Genomic DNA, 7,500 nt, shown 5'->3' with positions numbered 1-7,500 from the left:
CTATTATTATTATTATTATTATTATTATTATTATTATTATTATTATTATTGTTATTGTTATTATTATTATTATTATAAATGAAAATTATAAGAATAAGAAAGAATAAGATTAAGGAAAACTAAATATAAAGTTTAAAAAAAACTGAATCGATGTCTCCACACACACACACACACACACACACACACACACACACTCAAACGCACATGCACACACATACACAGCACACGTAACAACACGCATATGTATACATATATGCATATATGTATATATATTTATGTATATACACACAGCTACACATCCACACGCACACACACACACACACACACACATATATATATATATATATATGTATATATGAACAAAAGAAAACTTCATACCCGTCTCACAAAATATGTTGTATTTTGGAAGTTTTTGCTGTTATTATGATATCAATATGTATGTGTATATATATATTATATAATATATATATATATTATATATATATATATATATGTATCTTTATTTTTATCAGTCATCACGATCATCACCACCCACACACCACCACCATCACCATCATCATCATACTCATCATTATCATATCATCATCATCATCAACATCGTCGTCGTCTTCATCATCATCATCATCTTCATCATCACCATCATCATCCTCATCATCATCATCATCATCGTCGTCGTCTTCATCATCATCATCATCTTCATCGTCGTCGTCATCATCATCATCGTCACCATATTCATCATCACCATCATCATCATCATCATCATCATCCTTATCATCATCATTACCATATTCATCATCATCATCATCATCATCACTATTATCACCATCATCATAATCATTATCCTCAACATCTTTACCCCCACCACCACCACCATTCTAACACCCATCTTCATCTTCACTATCATCATCGTCATCATCGTTTTTGTCGTCGTCATTATCATCATCATCATCATCATCTTCATCATCATCATCATCAACTACTTCATAGACAACATGAACGTTGTATTCATCGTTTTCGTTGTAATCATCATCATTGAAATAATTATTCAGCGTAATCATGATTTTTTTTAAATATTATATTTTTGCATATATTCTTGTTGTTGTTGTTGTTGTTGTTGTTTTGGCGTCAGCTTTATTATTGTCCATGTGGTTGTTGTTGTTGTTGTTGTTGTTATCATTGGTGATCTCGTTGTCATATTCTGAAAGTAAAAGGACAAACGATTAACGAAATAAAATATAACGAAAATAAGACAGCTAAAAATATAAATTCAAAATATATGAAATAAAAAGAAAATAATGAAACAAAATGAATAAAATATAAATAATACCCACACGCCATTACTCTTTTAACTTTTCCCTGTACCCTCTATAGCAACATCTTCGTTTACAGACACCCGGACACCTAGTCACCTACCCGACATACACTGTATTATTGTCGCCATAAGATCCATCACTTTGTATGTAATCTTAACCATAAACTAAACAATTTTTGGAGATCGCTTCATATGCTAGAAATAGTAGTCTAATCTCCTAATTACCCCTATGATACAAGATAAAGAAACGAAGCACTGTATACTGTAGTTCAAGACTACTCTCTTCTCAAAAAACTGAATGCTATAGATCAGTGGTTCCCAAACTTTTCAGAGTCGCGACCCACTATTCATCACACCAGTTTATGACGACCCACTTAACTCTACTGAGTGAAAACATTAATGAAATTAACAAATTTATTTCAGATTACATCTTCAGTGAGGCCTGTGAGAAGGATTAGCCTGTTTCTTGCTACGCTCAATAATAGAATTAACATCAGGTTCAATGCGTGATAGTTTCAGGCTTAAAGAATTTGAGAGCTGCAGATTATTTCGATTATTTGCTTTTTAATCCCAACCAATGATGAAAATCCAGCTTCACAAATGTAAGATGACGTGAAAGGGAGAAATACTTCTAATGCTTTGCGTGCAAACGATTGGGTACGAGGTTTGAAGAGACGCCCAGAATTGTACCAATTTTCGGGTGTCTGGTATGTTTCAAAACATAACTCTTGAACTATCTCGATAGACAGCAGTTAATCAAAGCTAATGCGTAATTTTATAACATTTTTGCGACCCACTAAGATTCCGTTCGCGACCCATCTGCGGGTCGCGACTCATGGTTTGGGAACCACTGCTATAGTCGGAATGAAAGTCTGTCTTAGATTTAAAAATAAAACCTGCTCATTCAGTTCATTTCGGTCTCAGCACAACACAACAATAACAAGAGTAAATCGTATGATTGATTCTAGTTTCAGCTCATGAGCTGTGGCCATGCTGGGGCACCGCCATTTAGAAAATATGGAACGCTTCACGAATTTGCGTGTCATCCTTGTGCAGGGGCCATGCTAAAATCTTCTCTGTATCGTTCCAATTTTAGAATATGTACCGCTGTAGCTAGTATGAGATACTGAAATTTTAATCTTTGTTTCTTAAATGGTTTGTGGAGTGTCATTATTTTCTGTATGTATTATGTTGCTAATTCTAACAGCGACAAAGAAGGGCTGAAGCTACTGTTTAATGTATCAACCCAGAATGTTTTCTTCCCTGGCATCACAGATCTTGCATTCTATGAGGCCCGTACCGTCCTTGAGTCTAGGCACTTACATTCTATCGATATCGCATTTACGGTGCAGTTTCTTGTCCACTCTCACAACTTTCCTGTTTTGCTGTACATTCCCTCAAGCTCATTCTTTTTTGTATTCCTAACGACATCTGTGACGTATCGCAATTAGGGAACAACACATGTATTCATTGACATGATTTTGTGCTTTCCATTGAGTCTACTCTCCATGATTAATTTGGTTCATCTGAGATATTCTTGACTAAATCTTTCTTTCGTCTCTTAACGTCATCATCATCATCATCATTATAAGTTTCGGTTTTGTTTTACTTTGATTTAACGAGTTGCACCTAAGTCTCGGTCAGAGACGAGGGACAGGGTTTTGCATTCGATTATGCTAACGGATGGGATGACAGGTAATTGAAAACACTGACGTCCATGGGACCCCAAAAAAGCAAGAGTATGGCTGCATTTATATGGAGAGTAATCTATGTGGAATATGTGGCATATCCATATGTATGATCTTTCGTAATTTACATATTTTGACGATGCCAATAATTTGGGTTGTGTACGTCACTCGTTGGGCGAGTGCTTTCTACAGCCTCGAACCGACCAAAGCCTTGTGAGTGGATTTGCTAGACGGAAACTGAAAGAAGCCTTTCGTATATATATATATATATATATATATGTGTGTGTGTGTGTGTGTGTGTGTATGTGTGTGTGTGTGTGTGTGTGTGTGTATGTATGTATGTATGTATGTATGTATGTATGTATATGTGTATGCATGTATGAACATGTATATGTATTTATCCACATATGTTTATGTCTTTGTGCCTGTGTTTTCTCCCATCACCGCTGGTGTCGATTTGTTCGTCTAAATAACACCCTGAAGTTGGTGCTCCAGCATGGTCGCAGCCACATGACTGAAACAAGGAAAAGTTTAAAAGAATATAAGAATATTAAGTTGTTCAGGGTTTGTGGCAGTTGCGTCAGTATGTATTCCAGTACTTCTACCGTTAGAGCAATACCTTTTGTGGTACCGTTCACTGTCTTTCTATTTCCACAACTATCTTCGCAAATTCTGTTGTGTCTGGGGAGAGTCATTTTCTTTTTGTGCCTTATAATGTTACACACTCACCGGTAAAATTCAAAACCAAGAGTCAAAACTATTGAAAAAGTTGCAAGACGCAAAGAAAATTTAAGGAAAATAAAAATGAGAAAAGAGTGGAAATTTTACCGGTGAGTATGTTACATTATCAGACACAAAAAGAAAATGACTCTCCCCAGACACAACAGAATATGCTTCAACACACGAACTCATATAAAGAATCTTGCAAACCAAATCCAAAAACGAAATATCGTTGAAAAGTTAAACATCAACTAAAATAATAGTATTTTCTGTCATAGACACGAGGCTTTACATTTTCGGAGAAGTAGCTAGTCAATTACATCCACTCCACTACATGACAGAGACTTATTTATCATCTCCGAAAGAATAAAAGGCAAAGTCGGCAGAATTTGAACCCAAAATATAAAGATCAATAACACGAGCTAAGCGTTTTGTCCTCCGTGCTAACGATTCTGCCAGTCACCGCGTTGACGAAAGTAATAACAACAACAGCAAAAGCAATTATTATGTTTGTATCATCATTGTAATAACTGTGGAGGCGCGTGGCTTAGTGTTTAGGGTTTCAGAATCATGATCGTAAGATTGTGGTTTCGATTCCTAAACCGGGCGACACGTTGTGTTCTTGAGCAAAACACTTCATTTTACGTTGCTCCAGTCCACTCAGCGGGCAAAAATGAGTAACGCTGCGATGGACTAGCATCCCGTCCAGCTAGGGAACACATACGCCATTTAAACCGGGAAACCGGGGCCATGAGCCGGCTAGACTTTAAAAGGGCTTATTAATTATTATTTTTTTTTATTGTAATATCTCACGAATTGAGCTTGCCGATAGAGATTTCATTACCATACTAGCTTAAGGCGACGAGCTAGTAGTTATTGTTAGCACGCCGGGCAAAATACATAGCAGCATTTTGTCCATTTTTATGTTCTCAGTTCAAATTCCGCCGGGATCGATTTTGCCTTTCATCCTTTCCGGGTCGATAAAATAAGTATAAACAGGGGTCGATGTAATCAACTAGAACTGTCACCCAAAATTCCAGGCCTTGTTCCTTTAGTAGAAAGTATTAATATAGTAACTGTTCACATCAATTAGACTAGCTTGTTCAGTTCAACTTACGAAGACTTTGCGGAGACTTCTTGCGCTGTCACATAAAGCTGTTTTCTAGATGGGCCTTATTTTCATTTTTACGCTTATCTTTCCATCGGTTTTCCGATGTTCTCTTTCATAATTACGATGGATTTTAAAGTTCCAAAGTATCTTTCCTCTGTCCTTTTCTACTACAACCTGCAGCTTATGTTCGTAGAAATTTCTCGATTTATCTAACCAAAACTTATTTCACGGTTCTCAGTGAACCATTCTAGTGATATTATTGGTGTTTCTCTTGTAGTTCCTCTGGATCAGTTATTATTATTACCGTTGTTGTTGCTGCTGTTGCTGTTGAGCGAACGGTCTTCGTCCCAGAGCTTGCAAGATGGGAGAAGTCCGAAACGTGGTCCTTTGCTATTCGTAAGACCCGCAGAAGAGAAAGCAGGTCAACCCCCGACACTGAAAGCATCGGTGGATGGATGAATGCGCATCCAGGCTCAGCGGTTGCGTAGGAAGTCGGGGACAAGAAACAGGAAGAAAGAGTGAGAGAAAGTTGGAGCGAAAGAGTACAACAGGGGTCGCCACCAACTCCTGTCGGAGCCTCGTGGAGCTTTAGGTATTTTCGCTCAATAAACACACACAACGCCCGGTTTGGGAATCGAAACCGCGATCCTCCGACCGCGAGTCCGCTGCCCTAACCGATTGGCCATTGCGCCTCCACTGTTGTTGCTGCTCTTGTCGTTGTTGCTGTTGTTGTTGTTGTTGTTCTTGTTCTTGTTCTTGTTCTTGTTCTTGTTCTTGTTCTTGTTCTTCTTCTTCTTCTTCTTCTTCTTCTTCTTCTTTCTTTCTTTCTTTCTTTCTTCTTTCTTCAAATTTTCTTCCACTTCTCGCCGAGTGTCTTCCGTACGCCCGGGGCAGAGAAGCTCATGGCATGCATCCCCAGATTACACACGCAAATTCACAAGTAAAATATGTATTTAATAAATAAATAAATAAATTCATGAATGGATGTTGTTTTCACAGCGATAATGCTCTTCTCAGTACATGAGCCGTTCCAGTTAACACGATTTTTTGCACTTCATGTAGGGATGGTAAGTCTGGTACCATTTTCAAATAGGATTCAGTACCTTTTTTATCATTCCTAGAGATCCTACAATCACTGGTACTGTAATCGCCTTGAGATGCCACACTTTTTCAATTTCTATTAGCAAGTCTTTATATTTACTGATCTTGTCAAATGTTTATTATTATTATTATTATTATTATTATTACCATTATCATCATCACCATCTTCATTAGCGGCGGTAGCAGCAGCAGTACCAGTAGTAGTAGTAGTGTAGTAGTAGTAGTTAGTAGTAGTAGTAGTAGTAGCAGCAGCAGCAGTGATAGTAGTTGTAGTAGCAGCAGCAGCAGCAGTAGTAGTAGTAGTAGTAGTAGTAGTAGTGATAGTGGTAGTAGTAGTAGTAGTAGTAGTTGTTGTGTTGTTGTTGTTGTTGTTGTTGTTGTAGTAGTAGTAGTAGTAGTAGTAGTAGTAGTAGTAGTAGTAGTAGTTATACACCTGCGTGTATCGTCTCAAAATTATTATTTTTTTCATTCACTGTCGTAATAAGAAAATATAACAAAAGCACTAAGGGGGCGGAAACCTTTACCAAGGCAACAGCAACGTCATTTCAACGATTAGGAAGAGATGATTTTTAATATGGGAATATCTGAAATAAACTCGACTGCTCTCACAAACGAAAATACTAAAAGTGATCATGATCGTTCTCAAAAATTAAGCAAATAAAGAGGGAAAAGAATTCAGAATCCTTATCTGATCGATTCCCAAATCTAACAAGTTCGTACCAGTCACGAGGGCTAACGTCCCTGAAAGTTTCATCCGAATCCATCAGAGGACCAGCTTCATTTTAACGTACGATACATGTTCCTGTGTTGGTAATTATACCTGGTTTAAACAAAATGGCATTACATTTTGACTCACCCTCGTATATACATATGTGTGTGTGTATATATGTTTGTGTGTCTGTGTTAGTCTTCCTCCTCTGCTTCACTTGACAACCGATGCTGGTGGATTTACGTCCCCCGTAACCCTAGCGGTTCAGCAAAAAGAGATCGATAGAATAAGTACTAGACTTACAAAGAGTAAGTTCTGGGGTCCATTTGTTCCACCAAAGTCGGTGCTCCAGCACGGCTGCAATCAAATCACTGAAACAAATAAAAGAGTAAAAATGTAAAATTATATATATATGTTTATATACACATACACACACACACACACACATATATATATATATACCTATCTATCTATCTATCTATCTATCTATCTCTCTCTCTCTCTCTCTCTCTCTCTTCTTATATATATAATATATATTATATATATATATATATATATTACATATGTAGATGATAGATAGATAGATAGATAGATAGAGATAGATAGATAGATAGCTAGATATAGATAGATGATACATAGAAATAGATAGAAGATAGATAGATAAAGAGAAAGTGTGAGAGAAGTTGAATGTATATGGCTGTGAACTTCCATAATACAAAATCAACGTGAAGTTTTCCTTTTTACTTTATTTCTTAACGTTTGAATATTGATTCATTTAATTATATTTTGAGGTAATAAATATTCTTCTTTTGAAAATTAGAATACATTTCATCATTTTGTACAAGCACCAAGAAATTTG

The 7,500-nt window shown here is 36.7% G+C and overlaps 1 non-coding gene across 1 annotated transcript; it reads right to left on the bottom strand.

Annotated features, from left to right (window-relative positions):
• Positions 1-2,323: 2,323 nt before the first annotated feature.
• On the bottom strand, positions 2,324-2,432 carry LOC115221135. The gene has a single exon (XR_003882613.1). It is a non-coding gene; the product is annotated as a U6 spliceosomal RNA (small nuclear RNA).
• Between the last annotated feature and the right edge of the window lie 5,068 nt (positions 2,433-7,500).

The sequence above is a fragment of the Octopus sinensis genome, linkage group LG17 (genome assembly GCF_006345805.1).
Source record: "Octopus sinensis linkage group LG17, ASM634580v1, whole genome shotgun sequence".
Lineage (NCBI taxonomy): Eukaryota > Metazoa > Mollusca > Cephalopoda > Octopoda > Octopodidae > Octopus > Octopus sinensis.
Note: the sequence above shows the minus strand (reverse complement) of the source record. Positions and strands in the feature narration are given on the sequence as shown.